The following is a 20125-nucleotide window of genomic DNA, read 5'->3' as shown; positions in this document are numbered from 1 at the left end:
GTCTTCTCATTCCCCACTGCCAACTGTAATCCCTTTGAGGCCTGGCACCTTTATAAATGTTGAATCATCTACCACAGTGCCTTTATGTAGTACATTGTTAGTATATATCTGGTACTAAGTGATGGGAAAGTTTTTAAAGGCCCATGGTCTGAGCACCAGGAGATCACTGAGGTCCTTGGAAGAGCATCTTCCCCTGGTGTGTTGGGCCGATGCCAGACTGCAGTGGTGCACCGACTAGGGGACGAAGGGAAAACAAGCTAGTGACTTCAGCCACGCTCTGGGTTGCCTCACTTTCCACTAGCCCATCCTCTCCCTCCTCACCTTGAAGGCAGTATTATTTTTAATTACTTTTGAAGGAAGGATTTGAGATACTTAGTCACTTGGGACAGGGCAAGCGCCAACGGGGGAGTTAGAATGTCTGTTTTTCCTCCTTAAATTCAGTGCCCTGAGGAAAATGGACAGCACCACCATGCGACAGGAAGGGCTGCACTGTGCTCAGATCCCAGCTTTGCACTTGGGAAGGGCACTGATGAAGTAGCTCAGAACAGCGGGAAGAGCTCTGGAAATTGAAATAGGATCAACCCAGGGCCAACATCTGGCTCTGTTGTTAACTTACCTGATAGATTTGTAAACTTGTAAAGTTGCAATATCTTCGAATCTTGATTTACTCAGCAGAAAAATAGGGATAATGATGAATATCTTTCAGTTTGCATAGCTAATCCGTGGGCCGTGGAAACTGGAACTCACAGAGGTTTTATGTAGTACTTCCTAGTCACTGGGCTAGTAAGTGATGGGGCTGGATTCCAACCCAGGGCTCATCGACTTTGTTGTTTTTGCACTTTCTGGGGCATTTTGCTACCTGGCACATGGGATGACTTACAGATACCCTCAACCCTTTTTGAATGAAGCAAGGCATCAATCACTAGATAAATGCCAAATCAAGAATATGCAAAGTTCCCTTGCTAACCCCCATTTTCCTTGGGACCTGAGGAAAGTCCCCCGTTTCTCATCTATAAATGGCTGCAAAATTACATGTCCGACTGCGAAGGCTAATTGTGAGAGCTAGACGAGTCAGTGTCCGCAAAGGTACCCAGCAGAGTGTTCACGTAGTAGGCACTAATTAAACGGTAATGAAAGCTGATTGTCACCGAGTTTTGGGGTTAAGTCTTCCAACAGGATTTGCTGGTAGTGGCAGTGATTGTTGTAGTGCTGGAGGTAGCTGTAGTAAGAGCAGCATTCACTAACATTTATAGAACACTAGGAAGTTTTCAAGTGCCAGGAATAACTCTATTTAAGTCTCATTTAAATAATCTCATTTAAATTCACAACAAGCCTCTTAAACAGATATCATTATTTATTTCCATCTTTACAGATTAAGATAGCAAGGCACAAAGAAAGAGGATAAGTCCCTTGTCCAAAGTCCTCTAACTAGTATGTGGAATAATAGGGGTCAGATGCAGGGCTTGGGCCTTAGTGAAGTCTCCACCTTCAGTGGATGCCAACACATGAACCCTAAGGTCTGTTGGAATTTATTCCCATGCAGAGCATTGTGAGCCAAGATGGAAATGAGAAGGCACCTTCCAGGAAGTACCATGACTGCTAAAGAGTGGCAGACCCCATTGGTCTCCTGCTCCGATTCCAGAGCTGACCCTGGGTTTCCAAGGACAGTGCTAGCAGCTGGGACAGAGGTGAGGTTATTGTCACAAACCCCAGCCTGCACTTTTATGGCCCCCTTACCAGCCAGTCCCTGTCCAGAGATCCTGCCAGCCTTGCTTAGGCCAATGGGATGGAGAAAGAGACCTGGGCTAAAGGCTGGTGAGAGACTCACAGAGTCAGAGGGAGAGATGTGGAGCAAGGAAACCCACTAAGAGGGGCTGGCAGGGAGGCCACCAGCCTGCTCATCTGCATGCTCTGCGGGGGAGTGCTACAGCCAAAGGCACAGTCTGGGCCGCCATTTGGATGTGGGCCGTGAATCATTCAAAGCTCATGGGTACAAGTTCTGGGCTTCTGGGGGCTCCGATCCCCCTCCCTACTTGCCTTTGCCTTCTGCCCCAACAGTGGGATTGGTGTGTGTGTGTGTGTGTGTGTGTGTGTGTGTGTGTGTGTGTGGTGCATTTCCATATTGAAGAGGCAGAAAAGATGGAAGCCCTAGGGTCCATCCTCATCTGGGAGCTCAAGCCCAAGACCGTGTCCTCTCACTCTCTCCCTGTAGCTGCTCTGGAGTCCGCTCCCCCAGATTGTTGGCAAAGCCACTGAGCTTCTGATTCAGTGACATTTTCCAGGATCACTGTGTTCTTTCTTCAGAGCCGTTTGAGATAGAACTGGGAACAGGAAGCCCACTGTCTCAGAGGACTGGATCAACAATGGTGCTCCCCAAGCACCTGAAGGCTGCAGGATCTCAGAGCTGTGGGGAAGAGGAAGGAAGGAAGGAACACCCCTTGGGTTCCAGGCCTGGCATCAGGTATTGTCACAGATTGTCTTTTCTTTTCATCCCCTCAGTAATACTAGGAAGTGGGTAAAATTGTCCCACTTCTCGGGAGAGGAAATTGAAGCTAAGAGAGATCAAAGTGACCCACCTAAGGTCACTTGGTGAGTAAGAGGCCTAAATGATCCTTCACACCAGTCTTCTAATTCTCTGTGATAACTCTTCCTTACGTCGCACACCCTCCAATTTTTACCACAAGCCAGGATTTCTGGGAAGCATCACTGGTTTATAAGGCAATGATGAAGGAATGGTGTGAGCTTGTAGGGGCTTACACATCCACAGTGGGTCATTGTGCCTTGTCTCCTTCTATGCGCTCTGGATCTAGAGTCTATCAGAAATTCTCATGGAAAGTCAGATGAATCCCAGACCTAATTGGCAGCCTCCATGCGTATGGGCACGGACAGGTGTGAGCATAATCAGACAGACACATGCACCTACCAGAGAATCTTGGAGCTGGAAGAGAACTTGTAATGTAATGTAATGTAAATCCCTGATTCATGGACTAAAGTTCCAGGAATGAAACCAAACAGCTTTGTAGTCTGTGCTTGGAGATTTATAGACCACGAGTTGTCACGAAAGGAGAAACTATTGTAAGAAATTGTGACAAGAGATGTGTGGCCCCAACAACACACAGGCTTAGGCTGTAGGCACCCCAGTGACGTGATGGTAGTGGTCATGATGGAAACGGTGTGGTGTTGGGAATAGTGGTGGCCGTGATGGGGGTTGTGATGGAGATGGGGGCTGATGAGAGTGGTGGTGGAGGAGGTGATGGTAATAGCCTTGGTGATGGTGATGGTGGCAGTGGAGGTGGGAGCAGTAAGGGTGGCGGTTGAAGTGATGTTGGCGGAGGTGGTGATGGTGGCCAATGATGGTGGCGGTGGTGGAATGTGGTTGGGGCTGTGGGTGGTGGTGGAGAGGTGGTGGTAGTGATGGCGGTTAGAAATGGAGGGGAGGTGTCTCTAGAGGAAGAGGCAGGGATACAGGTGGAAGTGCTAGTGGTAGTGGTTTTGGAGGGAACGGTGTTCTACCCTCTGAGATTTAGGGTAAGTTGAGCTCCCCAAAGCCTGAGAAGCCAGTGCACACAGGGGGAGCCTCAGGCCCAGGATTGGCAGAGGGCCAGCTCCTTCCCAGGACACCAAACAACTGCCCCGATTGCCTCAGGGTGGCTCATTGCTGGGGGGAGAATGAAAAGCCCATAGCTCCTGCCTGGCCTGTCCAGCCCTGGGTGCTGTGTGGCTCTGGTGGCTGCCCAGGCTTGGGGCTGCCCAGACGCAACCAGCATGGCCAGATGACAGGGCTCTGAGGCCTGGCAGAGTTCAAGGTTTCCATAGGAATGGTTAGGATGGAGCCATCATCAGGTCCTCTGATAAGCACACACACACTCATACCCACCACACATACTCACATTCACGCTCACACACAGTCTCTGCAGAAGCTCACGCTCTTTGTCTTTAAAAGCCAGGAGACACAGAATGGAGTGCGTGCTTACCGTGCCACATGCCCACCTCCGCCATCCTGATCGGGCTGCTTACACGGTGCTGGCAGCTCTGCTACCCACTTAGTCACTGAGACACCACCAGCGAGGAGAGTCAGGATGTTATTTCCCTCTGAAGTGAGAGCGCACCAGATGAAGAGTCACAGGGGGCGGCCCTGACAACAGCCATCATGGCCCCCAAATGGCTTCCTGTTAAGTTTTAGCACCTCTCAGGGCAGAGGAAGCCCCCACGCTCTGTTATCTACATTGACTGGTATGATTTACTGGCTTCCCTTGGTGAGTAAATATTTGCAAGGCTGATTCAGCATAGCCTTGACCCCCAAGGACTCCTGCCGTTATGGTGCTCCCCAGCACCCCTTCCCCACAAAAACACGCGCGGTTCCTATTCCGTGCACTCCTCCATCTGTCCCGTGACCCCATTCTCCTGGCCATACCACCCCAATCACAGACTCATGAAAGTACCTCCTCTAATATGATCCCTTACTTCCTCACATGGGTGAGTAATAATTGCGAGGGCAAGGATGTGGGAGGACATGCAAATACCATTCCTTCTTGGTGCCTTGTTCGTGGGAGGTGCTCAGAAAATGAGCAGTCACTGATGGGAAGGAGGGCTAGGGGGCACAGATGTGGCAGCTCCTCAGTGTTTTCAAGGCCATGGTAACTGCAGCGCGAGGAAAGAGCCAGCTCAAAGCTTCAACAGCCTTTAGGAAGCAGAGGGCCCAACTCAGCATCGCCAGACCACAAACAGAGCTTCCTTAGGACTTCCTAGGGCCACAGGCTGCGAAGTCAGCCAGCAGGCAAAGCCTCTGCGGGGACAGGTTTGCACAAGACAATGGCACGCGTTGGTACCTGGGCAGTTCTCCAGAGACCCAATTTGAAGGGTTTCTTCTGTTTCCTGGTTATCTCCATGAGGACTGGGTCAGTCGTTGCTGGCTACAGCCCCTTGAAACTCTGGACAGTGACTCAGAGATGAGCCAGAAACAACAATTCATCTGTGGGCATAGGCTTAGGCACTGTGTGTACCTGGCGGCAATGTCCCTGCTGCCCTGCCTGGCTCCCAGCCCACATGCAAGGATAAGCCCCCACGTTCTAGCCAACTACAGAAGCAAAGGCCAGTTTTAAGGGAATTGTCACTTTGCTTGATAAAATAGTACCCAGCCTCTCTGCCACAGATTGTATTGGTTGCCAGCTGCGTCCTGATTTCATTCAGGCATCCACCGGTTACCAGCTCGTGGTATTCCGCTGGTGTCTGTTACTGGTCCAGGGGTTGGCATGTGGAAAAGGTTTCAGTCAGCTAAGGAATTATAGTCCATGCTTGAGAAAACATCATACTTCTTGATATGCACAACACGCATGGAGCCCTGATAGCCGTTAGCAGGTATCTTGAAACCACAAAGAAACCCAGCTCTCGGGGGTAGAAGCTGACACTGAGCACAGCCAGGTGGGCCCTCAGAAAGAACTTGTGTATCTGATGCCATCGCTGATACATGGATTACATCATGCCTAGGGCTGTTCTCCTTTGGCCCCCCTTGCGTCCAATAAGACATTTCCTCATTGTTGACAGCGGTTTGATTCAACATGCTCAACATCCTTGCAGCCAAAAGGATCCTAAGTGATACCCATTGTGTTGCAAAGCTGGCCAGGGAAGAAGACTCTCCATGTGGAGAGAGGAAGAAAAAACAATGCAGTCCAACTCCTGTTTCCAACGATTCACCTTGCATGGTAACCTCCAAGGGCACCTGTTTAATGCCGTAACCACAATCTCCCTCTTAAAAATTCCTCTGTAGAGCAGATGTCAGGGATTGTATTGAAACAATCCTTCACGCGATCTTTAGAGATGATAGCAGGAAAATAAGCATCGAGAGTAATTTGCAGCTAGATAATCTGGTTCTCAAGATATGGCTTAGTCTTCTTCAGACTGTGGCTTTAGGTTTCAGTCAGTGTTCACATGCTGGGCGCCATCGAGCATCCCAGAGTCATGCCTTAGAAATCCATGCTTTCTGGCATCTAGTCTGGGAGGGGAAGTCTCTCTCCCACCTTCTTAGTTTTCTGTATCAGGTCCTCCCTCTTGCTCCAGTGATGGACTCAGAAAAGGCCACATTTCTCAACTCTAAGAAGAGGCACTGCTTGAGGCCACAGCAGCTGCAATGAATAATGTTGCTGAACAATGAATTCCAGGACTGTGCAGTGATAGAAGCACTGACACGAGAGCCAGAAATCAGCTAGAAGGGGCGGACACAGGAATTATATCTTTATAAGATATGCACTGGATCATGGCTCCCCGCCTAGCATGGAGTCCCGAATCCACTGGGCCCATGCCTCTTCAGCCCATGCTGAGTACAATATAAAAGAGACATCACAGTCCATACCCTCCACTCCCATGTTGGCAGTGGAGCATGGTAGGAGCAGAAGACTGGGGCCCACTGCCTGGGTTTGACCCCATTTCTGTCACTTGCTAATTGTGTGACCTTAAGCAAGTCACTTAGTCCTATGAGCCTCCGTTTCCTTTCGTGCAAGCCTACTACATAGGTTGTTGTGATGATTCAAAGAATAAAGTATATAATGTGCCTGGTACATTAGTAGTTTCCCAATACGTGGTAGTTTTAGTTGTGAGTAACCATTCAGCCAGTTTCCCACTTCCTTCTGTGACCTGTCTCTTTTAGAGATGCCTATGTCTTTATGGCTCTTTCTTCTGTGGGGCTTCCAGGTCACCCTCAGATTTGACATACGGCTTATTCTTTCCTGAGTTACTCCATCCTGACAATGTCCCACAGACATTCTTGAATGGCCTCCGGCACTGTCAGGCCCAGAACCCTTCCTGTCTACCTGTGTGTCCCTGGGCTGCACTCCTACCCATCACATCTAAACAGGACCAACCCCAAAGCTTTTGAAAGACTCTGGAGATAGCCAGAGAAGACTGTCCCCAGGCAAATGAACTTATGAAGTAGTCCCCTTGGAAATGCAGGAGAGGTGCATGGCTCTCCCTCGAGCCTTCGCCATTTCGATGATATGATGGCATTGAATGGCAAACCACGCTAACTTGGGAGGGAAGCAAGGCTGGGCACTGCCTGTATAGTAAACAGTTTGATCTCTCTTACTAAGGCCCATCTGCCTGAGGTGGACCAGGGCCGACGGAATCTCCTGGGACTACTAGAACCAGATGCCTTTCAACAGGTTTTGCCATCGATCTTAATAAATACAAGGAGGCAGCCATTGGCATGAGAAATCCAAAGCAATCTTGGCCTGGAAGGCTTATACTCAGAAACCCTCACCATTTCAAATCAATTCAACCACTATTTCCAGGGCATCTCCTATGAGCCAGTCACTGCACTAGGCACTGGGATTACACAGATGAACCAGAGGTATCTCTGTCTTGGAGATGCTTAGAGCTGGAAAGAGAGGTGAAAGGGGGCCAGATGGGGGCTGAGTAGGGTAATAAAGTATTACAGGTTCTAACGGGGGGTATAAGTAGGGTATAAAGGGCACATTAAAAAAGGAGGGGTCAGTCCTCCTTGGAGTAGGAGGTCAGAAAAGTCTTCACAGAGGAAGTGACCCAGATATCAGTTCCACGAATATTTACTGACTATCAACTGGCATTAATTTCTAGACTAGAGGATTTCACAGGCATTATCTCATTTATGCTTTACAAAAACCCTGTGAGGTAGGTAGTATCATTCCTGTGATTTTCAAAGAGGAGGAAACGTAAGTCCAAAGGCCACATGCTAATAAACGAAACTGGAACTTTGGTATAATTAGAATTATCTGACCACCTGGGGTAATGGATATCCTACCTTCGAGGGTCTATTTTGCTGATGCACACAAGCTTCAACTGAGCAATTATATAAGTAAATGCCCAGAGATCTACTCATCATTCTGGTGATAGGAAAATTCATGCAAGTGAAACCCACAAACAGAGAAGCTAAGGTAAACCCTCCTCCTTCATATCCCCACTTCCTTCCTCATTATCTTTCTCAGTTTTAGAAGTCTTAAACTTGACCAAAAAAAAAATTGCCTCCAGAAGCCACTGTGCTTCTCTATTTCATCATGTTGGCCTTGAAATTGACAAAGAGCCTACTGCCAAGGAGGAGGGGACTAGGGTGGGCTGGGAAAGGAGGGTTAACTGGGGAAGACAGAGGGAGAGGGCAATAGGAGGAAGTCCTGTGGGGCTGCTGTGGAACGTAGGCCTAACAGATGAGTGGATGAGCCGAGAGGGTGAGTGGAAGCAGAGAGTATCAGATAGGGACAAGAGGATACAGAGAGGAAAGAGGAGATGGTTGAGAGATCCAGAGAGGATGAGCAGGAAGAACCATGGCCAAGTTCCAAAGGGCACAAAAGCAGGATGTCCTCATAGTCAGTCAATCCCAGTTTACCCTGCCTCAATCCTTGTGTCCCAGCCTCTCTGGGAGATACTGTGCTGGCTCCTTAAAAATATAGACTCACATATTAGAAGGACTGGTTTCTGGGGGAAGAGACTCAGCAGGCCTGGTTTCACTCAAACCTCAGGCTCTCTGTCAGTAAAGGAGGGGAGTGGGGATCAGCGAGATGATCTTTCCAGCTCTGACATTCCAGGATTTCAGGGCCAGCCCATCTTCCCTGAACTTGGCTGGAGAGAGAGGAGGCTAAGAGCTTGGGGACTTGAGCCAACTCTGCAGGAGCATGGGAAAAGGCAGCAGCTTTAAGATGGAATCAATAAACAAACTGCTACATCAGGAAGGCAGTCTTAGTCCTACCCTCATCCATATAATTTTCTCAAAATTATTTTGTCACTATACCCATGTTTCCTTTTTCCCCAAGTAGCTTCAGCTTATACTGAGTGATAACCCAGAGGCAGAAGAGGTTACAAACATGTAAGCCCCTAGCCCAGGGTAGTAGGCTGAATTATATCCTTCAAAGATATCAAGTCCACAAGCCTGGAACCTGTAAAGTTACCTTATTTGGGGGTGCGGGAGGCTTTGCAGGTACGATTAAGTTAAGACTTTAGAGATGAGGCGATTACCCTGGATTATCCAGATGGGCTCTAAATGCAATCACATATATCCTTATAAATGAGAGGTGGGGAGATTTGACACAAAGTCCGTTTGAAGATGCCGGCCTTCAAGACTGACGTGAATAATACAACTACAAGCTAAGAAGTACCAGCAGCCACCAGAAGCTGGAAGAGGCAAGAACAGATCCTCTCCCCTAGAGCCTCCAGAGGGAGCACAGCCCTTCAACACACTGATTTTGGACTTCTGGCTTCCAAAACTGAGAGAATAGATCTCTGTTGTTTTTTTAAAGCATTAAATTTGGGGTAATTTATTACATCAACCATAGAAAACAAATGCACCCAGCCTCCTCCTTCCCCCCAAACCTACACATTCTGCATGTGTGCCCCGTGTTCCGAGTGTGCCATGGGCCTGCTATTCCCTCAGAGGGATAGAGCCATCTGGACTCTCTGGATGAGCTGTAATGGAAAAGCCACGGACTGGGAGGTATGGAGAGGACCTGAAATGGAGATCCCAGTTCGTTACCTCTTTGTGGTAGGAGAGGACTCCACCTCTCTGAACCTGTTTTTTTGTCTGTAAAATTCAAACGGTAATCCCTGACTACTCACTTCCATCATGTGAGGACTACATGATAGAACGGATTTAAAGGCAGTTTGCCATCTTTAAAGCTCCGTCCATGTACCCTTATTATTTTTCATTAAATATTCCTTCCTGGGGACAATCCTGGGAAGATCCCTAGTGATATCAACACACAATCCTTAGGAAATGCAAGTAAGAGTCCGGTTGATAGAATCTTCTATGGTCCTTGCTAGCTCACACATTTCCCAATGCTTGTTCTCTGATTCTGTGTGACAGGGAGCAGTGGAGAATGTGTGCATGATCCTGGGGGGAGGGGGAGGATGTTTATGGATGTTAACCCTTTCCCAGCTCCCCTAACCTAGAGTCACTGATGTGCTTTATCCACAGATTGCTCAAGACCATAAAAATCCTAAGTGTGTTCATGACCTCTGCACCACCCAGATAAAGGGACCTGGCATGAGTCTGATCACTTGCGGACAATGTCTTATTTGCTTTGTGTCTCCAGTGCCTAGCATGGAAGGCCCAGTAAATGTTTGTTAGTGAATGAAGGAATGGACTGATATATGAATGGTTGCATGCATGAATGAATGAATGAGTGAATGAAAGGAAATGAGTCTTAAACATCCACAAAACCTTTAAGTCACAAACTTCTCATGTCCATTAATACTATCCCTGTCTATACAATTGGGTTTTAACCTCAGTTCCACTGTCTCACATTGTCTATCTGGATCTCTGTTCTGAGCTTGGCTGGGACACATTCTAGCAAGTCTCCTTCCAAGAGTCCCTTCCAATATATATAAGCACAGTCAATGGTGCTCCCCGGAATCTCCTGCTTATCTGTGATGGGTTTCCAACCACTGCACTGGGCCCCACAGATACAGCAGCAGCCAGGCCTGGTCATCCAGTGGATAGCACCCTCTCTGTCCTATATTCTGGTAGACCACCCATCTGCACCTCGGGCCAGTAGCAGCACAGAATTAGGGTCCCCTAACTCCCCTCCCACCCGGTCTAAACTCTTTCACCTGGGCTGCTGGGGTCCCATCATGGTTTCCCCAGATTCCAGTAGAAGAAAACTTGGGAGAGGAGGGAGGAACAAACATTTCTCGAATGGAATCTGAGAAGCCTGATGTTTTTCTTTTATATTGGTTGTTACAGTACTCCATGCTCATCGTATAGAACTTGGAAAGTACATAAAAGCACAAAGTATTAGAAAAAAGTCATCGTAATTCCACTATCTAGGGTCAATCACCATTAACATTCTGGTACATTTCTATTCAGTCATTTTTCTATAATTCTTACATAATTTAGATCACAGAATATATGCAGTTTAAACCTTGCTTCCTAAATGTAATATTTAGCATAAACCATTTTTTCACATCACCAAAAATACCCCATAAAAATCATTTTTAGTGGTTGTATAACATTCTTCAGTCCAATATTAATAATGATTTACAGGCGTAATCCACAGTTGGCCTTCCCTCGGTACTTTAACTCCGTCCCATTTTCTTTGTTCCCTGGACAATCCATTTGCAGAACTCAGCAGCATGTCCTCAAGCTCTCTAAGAAGGATTAGTTCATTCCAGAGCCACAGTGAGCATGACCAGTGTAGACTTTCACTGATGATTTCACAGAGAAGATAGAAGAAAGATTTTACATTGTATATCCTACAGCAAATAACTTTAATAAACACATCCCTTCAACACTTCTGATTTATATTAAGCCCCTGTGTGGCCAGACCGCCAGCAGGAGTTTTCTTGTTTTTGTTTTTCCCAGTTCTTCTTCCTAGATACCACTCCCCCAACCCATCATATTTTTTAACTACTGTTATATGCGCTCCTAGCTTCATAGACTTATACTCATCTTGGGACTTGGGAAAGCAAAGGGTCTCTGAATACCTGGACCCACCTACCTTCTGTAGAAGACAATTTAGTGAGAAATCATTTGATACTTGAATAGGCCTTAAAATAAACGAGTCCATCCCCACTTCCACCAACCTCACCTATCATCATTAAAGTATTTCCTCCAGACATATAAAATGCTTTCCCTAGGAATAAATGACTTTCTCAATTTCATTAAACTGGTATATAATAAAATCTTGATTTTTTTTCATGGGATCAATTCTTTCTTATTTAGATCTGAATAAGAATCACTTGTTTTAGGAAGGAGAGGGAAAACTGCCCATGCAAATATGGAACTTGAATATGAGAATCCCATAGATGCCCAGGAAACAGTGGTACCTACCAATTCTCATCAAGGGATATTTGATTGGGGAAAGGAGGAGATAAAATTTAAATAAAAGAATTTCAGTCTGTCGATATACTGGGTGAAAGAGAGTAGCAGTGGCCTAAAAGCAAGGCCAGCAAGTGTGTTTTATCCACTAGGAAGTTCCCTTCACTGTCAACAGTAGTCCTTGTCCCTGTATACTTGGAGGCCCCCTCTGCAAAGAGCACTGCCCAGAACACTAGGTCCAGGAGAGCACAGCTCATTTCCAGAAAGCCACAGCAAACTGGGGTGTGTGCAGAGGGAAGCTACAATAACCATTTGAAGGGCTATAAGAAAAGCCTGAAAGAAGGGGACAGTGGCTCCATGGTAAGCCGCTGGAGGCAGCAGAAGGGCTGAGGTGATACCCACTTACACAATCAGGTGAAGACAGCCGGGTGTGACACGGACAATCCTGAGAGGCTCTATGAAATGGAAGAAGCAGTTGGTCCCGGAGAACCCAGCTCCAGGTGGGAGATGAAGGGTGCTCTGCTCTGAGAGCCCAGCTTTCATTTGTTTGTGACCATGAACACAAACCACTCTGCTGGGAGGGGGGGTAGCCAAAAGGCCTCACCGAGGAGCACTCCCTCCCCAGGGTGACTGTGCTTAGTGTGTTGGAAGAACTGGCAGTGGGGAGGAGAGGGCGGAAGCTGGGGTACCCCCTTCTTGGAGTCCGGGGAACCCAGCCAACTAGAGGCAGGCCCCTGTCCCTTGCCCCACCCACTAAGTGTCCTCTCCAGTACTGGAGGCTCCCAGAGGAAGGAGTTAGGGCAGGAGGGGGCACGGTTGCAGATTTAGCACCTCCTCAAAAACCACCACCACAAAAAACCAGGAGGCCCAGTTAAGTTTGAATTTTAGATAAATCCATTTTTTTTTTTAAAGATTTTATTTATTTATTTGAGAGAGAGAGAATGAAAGACAAGAGAGCATGAGAGGGAGGAGGGTCAGAGGGAGAAGCAGACTCCCTGCTGAGTAGGGAGCCCTACCGGGACTCCAGGATCATGACCTGAGCCGAAGGCAGTCGCTTAACCAACTGAGCCACCCAGGCGCCCTAGATAAATCCATTTTTTAAGTGTAGCTATGTTCCGAATATTGCACGGCAAGCCTAAGATGACAAAATCAGTAACTGCCCAAGTTTTCCGTCAATAATAGAAAAAGAGGAAGTTAGGGAAAGAGGGAACTCCAGTCGTTGGAGAACCTGCATAGGCATTTGCGCATGCACCTGCTGGAGAGTGCGGGAGGGAGAGAGGGAGGGAGAGGGAGGGAGAGGGAGGGAGAGGGAGGGAAAGATATTAAACTGTTGGCACTGTCACTGGCCGAAGACAAATACTTGGGGAGCTCACAGGAAGATAAAAATGATTTAAAAAAAAAAAAAACTTGGTTTCACTGTAAACCGAAAACTAGTCATTTATGTGAATTTTCCACCATTTCTGTCTTTTTAAGCTACCCCCACCTCTTCCTCATTAGGACCTTTTGTACTCACAGCAGCAGAACTGTTTTATGAGAGCTCACCAGTCCTCTCCAGCCTCCCTTTCACCGTAAAATCACACCTAGTCTGTGAAGCCTCTGACATCTGCCTGTCCTGGGTCCAGGGTATCTCTGACTGCATCCAGCTGTCTCCTCCCGTCATCATGAACTCACTGTGAGACTACTCGGAAGTTTTCCCCCAAAGTTCCTCTCCAGGATACCCCTCCCCCCACGTCACCAGCCCAGCTTCCTTACTGGTTGGAATTTGGTTTAGGAACGTTTATCTGCTACTTCCTCTACTTTCTGGGAGATAAAATAGTCAGTGAGGCAAATGATGAGTGTGTCAGATGCTCTGCTTTTAGCCAAATAATGTTTCCCCAGATCTGAATAGTCTGAGTTCCCAGCTGAGTGTATTTTCTCTGGGACCAGTTTTATGATTGTATCAGAAAGGAACCCTCCACTGCCTCTAACCAGGTGCTACCGTGTCAGTCCCTGTCTTGAGTTTTCCCACTTGCTCCTTTGGCTGGTGCTACTCCCGTGTATTTCCAGGCAGCACGAAGCCTTCTTGGCTCCCATTTCTTCTCTAGCCTCTTGGTAATGGGCATGTTCTTCACGAATGGCTCCCATCCTTCAGTTATCCTGTATCAGCCTTGAGGACCGTATTGCCGTGGCCCAGAGAGTCATACAAGAGCATGTGGGCTGCCCTGTGGGCGACCTGCTTCACTTTGTTCACCGCCCCTGCTCTGTGTTGTGTGAACAGACACTTTGGACCTCTCTAAGGAGAACTACGATTTCAGGTGCCTGATGCAGGCACCTCAAATCGTCTTATTCATCTTGCCATCATGGGCGTCTACTCAGGCTTCCTTTCCTTCTCCCGGAGATAACACCTTGCTCTTCATTTGGGAACTGCAGCCCCCCACCCCCACCCCCACCCCCATCCCGGAGTCCCCTCTTGTGAGCTGGAACCATCAACTGCAACATCCCACCTCTGGTCACCCGGGAGGGAGAGCAGCTCCCCCACCCCCAGCAGTTTCATCCCATCTCCTTATTGCAGACACAGCACGTGCTCCAATCTGGGTCAGTCTTCCTCTGGGAGCATCTATGAGGTCGTTAATGGGGGTGATACAGGCCTGAATGTGGGCAACAGTGCTTGCTCTCCTCTTGCTGAAAGAACCCCATTCTTTTTTTTTATACTTTTTTTTTTTTTTAAGATTTTATTTATTTAATTGACAGAGAGAGAGGGAAAGGAGAGATGGAACACAAGCAGGGGGAGCGGGAGAGGGAGAAGCAGGCTTCCCGCTGAGCGGGGAGCCCGATGCGGGGCTCGATCTCAGGACCCTGGAATCATGACCTGAGCCGAAGGCAGACGCTTAATGACTGAGCTGCCCAGGCGCCCCGAAAGAACCCCATTCTTAAAGGCAAGTAGAGCTGAGGGGTGGAGGGAGAGACCAAGAGATCCGGTGACATCATTTGAGTCCCTCTATCCAGTTATGCCTGTGGCCACCCCACTTCTGGACTTCCATTTTTTTTTTGGCTTTTGGTACTCTGTGTTGGCTTTCACATTTGCAGCCGAAGAGTCCTGAACAACACACTCTTGGTACCTTCGGTTCTCCCCACATTTAACTGGCACTAAGTTAGTAGTTCTAACTGCGTTCTCTCCCACAGTTCTCACCTTAGTCCCATCAACTAGGCAGATCACAGAGAGGAAACAAGGCTAAAATAGAACGCACAGCTAGTAAAGACCTCTGCTGGAATCTAAATGCAAATTCTCTAACTCCAAATCCAATCATCTTTTTCAAGTTTTTAAACTTGAACGCACACAAAGAAATTTTTACACGTGGCCAAATACGTACGTATCCTGTTGTGGTGAACCGTACGGAACTGCAGTTGTCTGACGGCTATGAGCTGACAGTGGCAAGTTCCTATAGTTCCATCTCTAGGTGTGATTGACAGAAACAAAAATATCACAAACCAATACTCGTCCTTAGTATGTATAACGCACCCAGATAATTCCATTCTGTCCTACTCCATCTTTTCAAATGCTGGTCACAACCCACTAAACTGATTTCATGACACACTAAGGAGATGTGACCTGTGGCCTGAGAAAGCCTGACCTACACAAAATCTTTCTGGGACCTGCACTTCTCTGGAGTTTTTATCTCGCTCCCTTTACATTTCAGTTTAAATTGCTTGTGGTGAACTTTCAGACACAAATGTCTTTCTCCGCCGTTGTTTCGGCCAGAGCTCATCCTCCTGGATTCTCTTCAGTGGTATCTGGAAGGCCTGCCTCCTGGGTCATGTGTGGGGCGTGGGAATATGGTGAGCCCCGCACCGCCAGGACCGTTCACCCCAATTCAAGAACCACAGAGGGGGTGTTGCTACTTGCAGTAATAAAAATGGAGACTTGTGATAAATATTGTAGGAAGCATACCACCCGCCGCTCAAAATGAGATCCAAATTTCTCTGAGCATGTCTGGTTAACTTGTAGACAGTCCCAGAAGAGTTCATTTCTGTGAAGTCACTTGCCCACGGCCTTTCGGTTTGGGTGGGTGAGAGGGCAGATTTGATACAGGAAGAGAAGTGATGAACAGAGCAGATGGACATCTGTCCCCTGTCTGGCCTTGGGAGTGCTGTCTGAGCCCTCAGGGGAGAGAGGCTGCAGGAGCTGCTCCGAGTCAGGGCTCTGTTGACACCCAAAGCACCGTACGTGACATGGGGTAGGGGTGGTGGTGGTGGGGGGTTCCTTGGACACTGGCAGCTTGCCCACGGTGGCAGCCCCAGAGCAGGAGAGGAGCAAGGCACGCCCAAGGGCATCACGTTGCGTGGGGTGCCTAATGGATGTCCCCGGGGAGTGTGACAAGTCCCCAAGGGGCTCTTCATAGGCACCAGGGCCTAGCTTGCACTGCGAGGGTATTGGCCAGTGGAGCGTGGGTGGCCACTGCTAACTGCTTTCCAGGCACCTCACTGGTCGGCAGGGCTGGGGAAATTCAGCTTACATTAAGCCAACACAGTCACATTACACAACATCGTGTTTGGAAAGTACATTACACAAATTGCTTTCATCTACGTATTTTGCAAAGCTCCAAACAACTCTATGGGGTGGGTGGGAGGGCCCAGGCTCCCTATTTTTCAGGGAACAAAGGGTGTGGAGGGTGGGTAGTGGGCATGAACTAGCACGGCAAGGCCATATGGCCAGAAAACAGCAGAGCCGGGATTCAAACCCACGTCTTCAGGCTGAGGGTTTTTTGTTCTTTCCACCGCAGGTTGTTCCCATGGCAACCCTATTAAACTGCCCAAAGAGTGCTGAGCAGCAGGAGGGAAAGAAAAGCAGGATGGAGGAAGGCGGGTGCCAACTCCTGCCACCCTCCCCTACCTCCCCAGTGCCTGTGGTCCTGACGTGAGTGAGTCATCACACAGCGCTCTCCCTCCTTCGGCACCCCTGTTCTGCGATCCCTCTTCAGGATGGACTGCAAAGGCTGGATTTTGTGGGCACCTCCCCCAGGGGCTGAGAGAGCCGGGCGCAGGAGGCTGCTCAGCCAGATCCCAGTAGCTGCCCTGACCCATCGCCCCTCCCTAGTGTCGCCCACCCAGCAATCAACCTTAGAGTAGATGGCACTGGACCTTCCAGAATAAAAGTCACCCAGGGCAGCTTCTGTGTCTCCGCGTCCCTTTGGAGGTCTGATGCCATTACTGAGCACCTACTACGTGCCAGGTCTTGTGTTTGGCACGTTATATGCATTATTTTATTTGATTCTCATACTGTCTCTAAGGGAGCATGACCAACCCATTTTACAGGTAAGAAGGTTACTGTGGCCGGTGTCACACAGGTGGTAGTAAGTGAAGCCCAGATCAGGACCCGAGGTCCTGCCGCCCACTCCAGACACCTTTCAACCACACTATATTGCTTTGGGGGCTCATTTTGCCCACTCTGAATGGAGAGGGCATGGATGCATGGGAAAGGAAGCAATGAAAACTGCTGAATAGGGTGCCTGTAGGTGAACAAACTCACCGGTGTCTTGCTGGTGTGTCAGAGACACACTGGTAAGGCTGAGCTGGCTGTTTAAGTGTTGGCCAGCTTCCGCACAGCAAGGGAAACAGTCAGCAAAACAAAGAGGCGACCCACAGAAGGGGAGAAGATATTTGCAAATGACACTACAGATAAAGGGCTGGTATCCAACATCTATAAATAACTTCTCAAACTCAACACCCAAAAAAACAAATAATCAAGGTAAAAAAATGGGCAGAAGACATGAACAGACACTTCTCCGAAGAAGACATACAAATGGCTAACAGACACATGAAAAAATGTTCATCATCATTAGCCATCAGGGAAATTCAAATCGAAACCACATTGAGATACCACCTTACACCAGTTAGAATGGCAAAAATGGACAAGGCAAAAAACAACAAATGTTGGGGAGAGGTTGTGGAGAAAGGGGAACCCTCTTACACTGTTGGTGGGAATGCAAGTTGGTACAGCCATTTTGGAAAACAGTGTGGAGGTACCTCAAAAAATTAAAAATAAGGCTACCCTATGACCCAGCAATTGCACTCCTGGGTATTTACCCCAAAGACACAGATGTAGTGAAAAGAAGGGCCATATGCACCCCAATGTTCATAGCAGCAATGTCCGCAATAGCCAAACTGTGGAAAGAGCCGAGATGCCCTTCAACAGATGAATGGATAAAGAAGATGTGGTCCGTATATACAATGGAATATTACTCAGCCATCAGAAAGGATGACTACCCAACTTTTACATCAACATGGATGGGACTGGAGGAGATTATGCTAAGTGAAATAAGTCAAGCAGAGAAAATCAATTATCATATGGTTTCACTTACTTGTGGAACATAAGGAATAGCATGGAGGACATTAGGAGAAGGAAGGGAAAAACGACGTGAGGGAAATCGGAGGAAGAGATGAACCATGAGAGACTATGGACTCTGAGAAACAAACTGAGAGTTTTAGACGGGAAGGGGGATGGGGGGATGAGTTAGCCTGGTGATGGGTATTAAGGAGGGCACGTACTGCATGGAGCACTGGGTGTTATACGAAAACAATGAATCATGGAACACTACATCAAAAACTAATGATGTAATGTATGGTGACTAACATAACATAATAAAATTAAATTAAAAAAAAGATTAGTGGATTGAGAGGGGATGTATACTTAGCACCTATACCAGTATCTAGTAGTAGAAAGCATTTAATAAATATTTGTTGATTGGATTAAAAAAAAATAGCTGTTGCCCAGTTGGTAAATGGCCACCTGAGTGACTTTGCAGCACCCCAGCCACCCTGGTTGGTCCCTCAGGACGTCCTCACAGCCCAGCAGCTAAAGGGTTATTGCTCGAGCCGCAGGGGTCTCAGGACTATGGTCACCCCAGTGCTGTGGTCACTGTCCACTCTGATTGGCCCTCTGTGCCCCTGACCCAATGAGAGCTGCGGAGTGGGGGCTCTTGGACACTGAGCAATGTCTGAAACGCTTAGTTGGATTCTGGCTTAAGAGAGCAGCCTCTGTCAGAGATAACTTGGTAACTTGTGACCAGAATGAGAGGTTCTGAGCACCGGTGAAGGTTTTCTCAAGGATCCTTCATGATTCAGAGAAGATGTGTCTGCAAAAATAGACATGTGATTTGATTCTTCAAGTGAGCCCTATTGTCTTATTCTCATGATAAAAATCAAAATTACACTCGAGTGGTTAGCTCATTATTGACCGAGGGACATGTTTCTGATCAGGCAGGTCTGGAAATGGACCGTGCCTGAACATGCTGGCTGTTGGAATATGGGATTGCTCTTGTAGGACTTTGTGAACTTAACACTTTACTGACCTTGGGAGTTCCCATCTGCTGCCACCTGTCAGCCCTCAGGCGATTCATTTTGTAAACCGATGGTGTAATTACTATCAATAAATATGGTACAGTACTATAAATGCAAAAAAAAAAAAAAAGAAAGAAAATAGGGAGTTCTCTAGTGCCTGAGGATATTGACTCCGCATTTGGGACTTCTGGAAACTGGCTCCCTTCCTTCCATTTCTGCTGGGAAATAAACCTAATATCTCACATTTAATGAATCACTCTGACACGCCTCACACTGTGGTTAAGTGCTTAGCATCCCTTATCTCATTTACTCTTCACCACAAATTTATTAGAACCATTTTATAGACAAGGAAACTGAGGCTTGGATTTTTTTTAGATTATTTATTTTACAGAGAGAGAGCGAGCACACGTGTGCAAGCAAGGGAAACGGCAGAGGGAGAGCGAGAATCTCAAGCAGACTCTCCGCTGAGCGTGGAGCCTGACATGGGGCTAGATCCCGGGACCCTGAGATCATGACCTGAGCTGAAATCAAGACTCAGACACTTAACCTACTGAGCTACCCAGCTGCCCTGAGGCTTGGAAATTTTAAAAATTATCTACCCAGCTAGTAAGAAAGCCAATTGTCAAACTCATGTCTGTTGAACTTCAAACCCCATCTTCCCTGCTTGACAGTCCGGGTGGTCAGGGCACCTAATGGAGCTCTGAGGACCTGGCATGTTCCGGCTGCTGCCTCCCATGTGTCCTTATCCTGTACTTTACTGCTCCAGCCACACAGACCCCCTTTCTGTTCCTCAAATGCACCCAGATTGTTTCTGCTAATGTGCTTTTGCTCTTATGGCCTGCTGTGCCTGGAAGGTAGGAACTTTGTAAGGTCTGGGGATGAGCAGATATTTAAGACACAGTCCCTGACCTTAAGTATATGCAGTCAAGGAGGACGCCTGGGTGGCTCTGTCGGTTGAACGTCCAATTCTCAGTTTCAGCTCAGGTCATGATCTCAGGGTCATGAGATCTAGCCCTGTGTCAGGCTCCGTGCACA

General features: G+C 47.8%; 1 long non-coding RNA gene across 1 annotated transcript; it reads left to right on the top strand.

Moving 5' to 3' along the window:
- The first annotated feature begins 1552 nt into the window (after positions 1-1552).
- Positions 1553-17414, top strand: LOC116633571. The gene is made up of 3 exons (XR_004299757.1): positions 1553-1688; positions 2305-2461; positions 16534-17414. It is a non-coding gene; the product is annotated as an uncharacterized LOC116633571 (long non-coding RNA).
- Positions 17415-20125: the final 2711 nt, after the last annotated feature.

Source organism: Phoca vitulina, unplaced genomic scaffold (genome assembly GCF_004348235.1).
Source record: "Phoca vitulina isolate PV1807 unplaced genomic scaffold, GSC_HSeal_1.0 scaffold8, whole genome shotgun sequence".
NCBI lineage: Eukaryota > Metazoa > Chordata > Mammalia > Carnivora > Phocidae > Phoca > Phoca vitulina.
Note: the sequence above shows the minus strand (reverse complement) of the source record. Positions and strands in the feature narration are given on the sequence as shown.